Consider the following 6,000-nt stretch of genomic DNA (forward strand, 5'->3'; position numbering starts at 1 on the left):
CCTGCGGCTGAACTTCTCTGTCAGTTGTTTCTATCTATCTATCTATCTATCTATCTATCTATCTATCTATCTATCTATCTATCTATCTATCTATCTATCTATCTATCTATCTATCTATCTATCTATCTATCTATCTATCTATCTATCTATCTACACACAAAGAGAGGTTAGAAGTTCATTGCATCGACCTGCATCTAATCTCTTACACCTGTACCAACAGCTGGGTTAAAGACTCATTAATTTCCATGTAATGCCTGGAATTATTACTTTGCCTAATTCGTTGCAGGAGAGTAAAGGGGAAAAACAAAGCGTGGCCATCAAGCGTTCTGATTAATGCCTCCACCAGCACTGCCCTCTGATGAAAAGCGGAGGATCTATGTGGCACTTTGTCAAACATACTCTCCCAGGACTTGACGTTAGGTCCTTCTGCTTTAGGGCCAACGAGGATGAAGCCCAGTCAGCAATCCACATTATCAGAAATCAAACTCCTGACTTAGCTGGGAGGGGAAAGTGGGAAAGGAAGGCCAGCATTCACTGTCTGGTAATTAAAAGCCATTTTATCAGACCTCCTCTCTTGCCCCGTGCCTCTTTTCTTGCTATTGACAAGCTGCTTAGCTCAAAGTGAGCTCAGTTTGACTCTAAATATATGAGGCACACTTATTTAACTTTCTCAGCAAAGAGGTAAAAATCAAGTAAACAAGACAGCGACAAAATTGTCCAGCGAGATTGGCCATTATTTATTTACTATAGTTTTATTTTTATTTATGGCTGTTTTCGTGTGTAACCAAGTGTCTGAGTGCAGTATGTGTTTGCTACTTCTTCTTCTTCTTCTTCTTCTTCCTCCTGTGATGATTATTGTTTCATTAGTCTATGTCAAAGGTATTGGTTGACTTGTGTTTATTGATTAAAGAGCCAAAGTCAGCACTGTCTTCCTTCTGTGTAATGCTGATATAGAAGATCTTAAAATACTATTTGTCTGCTGGTTAAGCATTGATCATTCTTGCACTTATTGACTGTTACTTGGTAGCTTTCTATTTACAATGCCCCTTAACATAAATGGTAATTATTCAAAGTGAAAATGTGTGAGCTTGTGGTTTAAGGCATTATTTACCCTGATGAATCAAGACTAGGGAAGATATCACCGACTTTGGTCTCAAATTCGGGCTGGACCTGCTACGAGTTCATCAAGAAAAACATGTCCCACCATCTGTCCACAGCCACATCCCAACTCAGGTATCCAGATGCGACCCCTCCGGCTGAAATAGAGATGTGTCTCCTCAGCCTTGAAGCCTGAAGCCTGTTGTTTATTGATGCTGCCAGAGTCCCTGCTCAGATCGATACCATCTCCCCTCAGATGGGCCTTCGACACGCAGACTCCAAATTGAGGTCAGGATATGTAGAGGGTTATGGCACTTCAGCAGATATGAATTTCCTGAGAGGCTGCGATCATTTGTTACATCTTCCTTTAAAGTTCATCTCCAAGTTGACCTGTGGTGAAGCATGGAGAGTTTGCCGGTCACTGGTGTGAGAGTTATGAGGAAATGCCCCAATATATGGACAAGCAGGTTGGAGGAAATGGATTGTGTGACTACCTCTCAGCTCTCAGAGCAGCATGCTTTCCCTGCCGTTCCCCGTGTTTCCGATCCACCTCTGAGGTCCCCTTTATGGCTGCATGTTGTTTCTGTTGTTTCTAATAAAGAGGAAATATTGGTGCCTTCCTGACCTGCTCATAGGGGCCATAGAAAAATTTATGGGGTGTGTCTTTTCCACAGAGGCTGCTTTTGAGCCGAGCCTGACATAAATAACACATCACCAGTTCAGCAGAGCTCTACTGGCTCTTCTTTCATGCTGTGGTCAAGTGACTTTACTGAACGCAAGATGTGACGACATGGTGTTGCGTTCACATGATAGAGTGACAACAAATCTGCTGAAAGCCATAAAATATTTTACTTGGCTCAAAGCATTTTCTCTTTACAGCAGCATTTCTTGCCTGAACTTGCATGAAACTGCTGAGAGTTTCAGCCTGGGAATTTGTTTAAAATGTTCCAGCTGTAGGTTTCAACTTTACTGATGATTCCCATGATGCATCAGTGTTTTCCTCTAGCAAACTCATGGATACAAAGCACCATTGGTGATCTCAGCACTCACGTTATTTTATTTACCTCATCCAGCTGTAGCCTCCGTCTTCAAAGGTCTCACAGATGTCTGCTTTCTGCACAGAATGATAAAATGTTTGCCCGCAGCAAAGCCAGCTTTTCAGTCCAACGCTTCCACAGGCTGCATCATGTCGCTCTGCTCTTCTTCTTTGGTGAAATGTATGTAAAGTCCACCGTGGAAGTCTGTGGAAATATTGGATCTAAAAATCTGTTTTGCCCACTTCAGATATCTTATCTTTCCGAGCCGAAATTGCTGACATAAAAATGACATTAAATATAACATTTTGACTTTTCTTCTGTGGTTTGCATATGTATATGTACATAATGGTCACAAATGGGACTAATTGGGACCAAGAAGTGGCCTGACCAAATTCTTTTCTCATGTTTTATATTCAAATGTACATAAATAGAACCTAAACAAGCTTCGGCACATTATTCAGGATGTCTAAAAATCATCCCACAACTACTTTACCCATGAAAACAGTGAAGATGTGTAAAAATACCCTGTTAGAAGTAAAAGTCCTGCATTCAAAATCTTGCTGAAGTAAAAGTTATCAGAATCAAAAGTAAAAGTCCTTCTTACGCAGCAGAATGGCCCCGTCACTGTTACATTGCATGATACAGATTTTAATGCCGTATAGCTGGTGGAAGTGGAGCTAGTTTTAACTACTACTGTTGTGTAGTTTTATCTAGAATAGTGAATTGTACTTCATGTGCTCATTGCAGTTTTTTTATGCACAGTTTCACAGTTTCCTGCAAACTAAGTGGTACCTCCTGTATACCGCTGCAGAGTTTAAAAGCATAATATTTCCCTCTGAGGTGTTGTGATAGAGAAGCATAAGTTAGCAAAACATACTCAAGTAAAGTACAAATACCTTAAAAGTCTTCTTCTTTAATCTTCTTCACATATCAGACAGTAAGAAAGTAACGTTACCTGCTTTAATGTATGTATTTTTAGTTGGCTGTGGTCAAAACAAAAGGTGACAAACACTCAGTCTGGAGGGAAATCAATGTAAATAAACAGTAAGTAAAACATTTACAACAGAGCAGTAACAACAACACTGTAACTGTATATACACGTGCGTGCATATGTGCATGACTGTGGCCAAGATGAGCGACCTCTCTCTAACCACACATAGCTTCACTGCAGAGTGTCGGGTGGCCTGTTTGTCAGCTGAAATATTCATCAAACAGATCAACGGAAAGTCTGGCTGCCTTTTCAACTGACAACTTCATGTCAATAATTGATGGGGAATGAGGTAAATGACTCAGTGAGTGTTTGGGGGGGGTCCTCCTCTCTCTGTAAGTGATGCCTCTGACCTTTGGTGTGTGAAAGAACTCATCATGGTCAGTGCTCACATGTCATATAAAGCCCGACACAAAGAACCGAACAGTGAAAGTCAGAAAGAAAAGAAATAATCCAATGGACCAAAGGAAGAACTTAATCATTTGATACCAGCACGAAAAACTTTCTTTCTGTGACTCAGCGTTTTTAAATGGCGCTTTTTTAGAAAACAGTTTTACTCTGCAGATGTGAATTACAATGTTGTATTAAATTATTAATAAATTGGCGACAACAGCAAGTTTTCATGAGGATGCTGAACTACTAAATGGTTTGCAGACTGTGTGGAGACATCGTACTCATGAAAGCACCGTTTATTCAGTTATTCATCAGCTTTAAATTCAATGTAGATATTAAAGAAACTGTATATTATTGAAGTGTAAAGAAGTTTTATCATATAAACGTCCTTTAAACGTAATTTTAGGAATTAACAATTATCAAGATATTATTAAACGATGTGACCATTTTGATCAAGATTATGATCGAATATCTATACTAGCACATTCTGTAAAACCTAGCATTAGTTTTTTAAGGCTAATATTATTCAAAGCAATATATTTTAATGAATTTGCTTCCTTAATGCCAGATTATGTCTAAATCCTTCTATATTCAGTATCCTAGGTGCTACAGGGAAACCGTGCTGTCACTAATCTGACCTCTGACCTCCCTGGAAGGAGCTGTTTATTAGAATTAATAAAATGTCTTATTATCATGTTATTGTGATCAGTGTGTGGCGTGGATAGCAGGTTATTTACAGGTGGTGGTTAAGCAAGTAGGCCATTAGCGCCTGCGTACGTTTGGTCTAATTTATGGCTGACAACATACCTGATACTGTGGTGAGTCAGTGGAAAGTGGAGTGGATGGGGTTGGTGTGTGTTGATCCTTCCTGTCAGATGAGATTCTTCCGACTGCCAACACACTCAAATCTTTATCCTTTGGCCTATTGTCTGACCTTCTGCTCACAATAACCAATAGTGGCTGCACAGCGTTTTTATAGGTGCGGTTCCCTCTGTAGCCCCTGCAGAGCAGAGTGTGTTTAAGCCACACCGCCAGCATGAAGTGATGCACTTTGTCTGGACACACTTCAAAATACAGATTCTCATATTTGAAGTCATCATCATCTCACATAGCAAAGTAACACCAGCTATGTGTGACAATATCCGATAAGGAAAGACTTATTAAATATATTATTTGTGTGATTTGCAAATAAAGACTGGAATACTAAAAGCAAATACAATAACATTAACGATCTAAAATAGAGCACATGTCGAGCTTATGATCAAAAGAAAATTTTTAATTCCAAATAGGAAAAGCTAACAAAGTTTTATCTGCTAATCGAAGACTAAGATTTGCACATAGAAAATAATAATAAATAGGATGAAATAATTTTGAGTCATTTCTCACAAATGGAAGTTTTCAGATCATTTAATTATGTAAAAGTACAAGTTTAAAAATACTCAATTACAAGTGAAAGTAACAATACAACATAAACAGCAACTCATGTATCCTTGTGATAAATCTTGACGTTAAAGCTTGCTTAACAGCAGTTGGCAAAGTTTTTTTTTTTCCTCAATGGGGCTTCATGCCATTGAAGCTGGCTGTGAGAGGCATACAATCTGTCTGTTGTGTGTCCAGCAGATTTAAGCTTCATTAATTTAAAAAACAGAGTACACACCTGCTAAATTTACCAATAATTTCAGGTCCTTTCAAGCTGCCATGGTGCAGCTTCTGAACTGCTGAGGAGACGGTTTCGACCCGGGATGGTCAGATGTCTTATTTTTAGACTGACGGTGTGATTGAAAAGCACTGGATGACACGTTTTTGGTTAATGATAAGTGTCTGTGAGGAGTGAGGTGTGTCGTCTAATGTAGGGGAGTGTAGATTTTATTAGTGTCTCTGGAAGCTGACAGTTAACTGATGAGCCCTCTGAAGCTGTTTTGGGTAAAACTGAAAGACAGCCACTAGATACTGCTGATGCTGTGCATGCAGTCTAAGCCCTGAGCTGTCCTGATGTACTATTTATAATTAAATTCTTGTCAATTATTGGGCCCAATATGTCGTATTTGATATAAACTAACTCAGATGTCAATAAAAATGGTAACAAGAGCAGGATTTACAACAAGGATGAAAAATAAGTGTTTGAAATACCACTTTGAGGAATATTTTAGGTGGTTCTGTGCAAAACCTCGTTGTTAGAAATGTTTTTTTCTGGAGTGGTTTTTCTCTGTTATCAGTTATCACCACTTATCTTAATTTGCTGCTAATATAAAGCCAGTGACAAAAGAGAAAAAAGCATAAATCAGGTTAGAAATTCTACATTTTTTCGGCATTTCATCTCACGGGAACATTACAGTACAGCACAAACCTGGCCCTGAACTCTGCAATAAGCCCGCAAAGAACCCTGAGCCGTCTGTCTGCCAGTTTTATAACATCAGCAAAAATAATAAGCTTTTCTTCCATTTCCAAAGTTCTGTGTGGCAGACATTTTGGGACATTTAATAT

The sequence above is a fragment of the Chaetodon trifascialis genome, chromosome 1 (assembly GCF_039877785.1).
Source record: "Chaetodon trifascialis isolate fChaTrf1 chromosome 1, fChaTrf1.hap1, whole genome shotgun sequence".
In the NCBI taxonomy this organism is placed as follows: Eukaryota; Metazoa; Chordata; class Actinopteri; order Chaetodontiformes; family Chaetodontidae; genus Chaetodon; species Chaetodon trifascialis.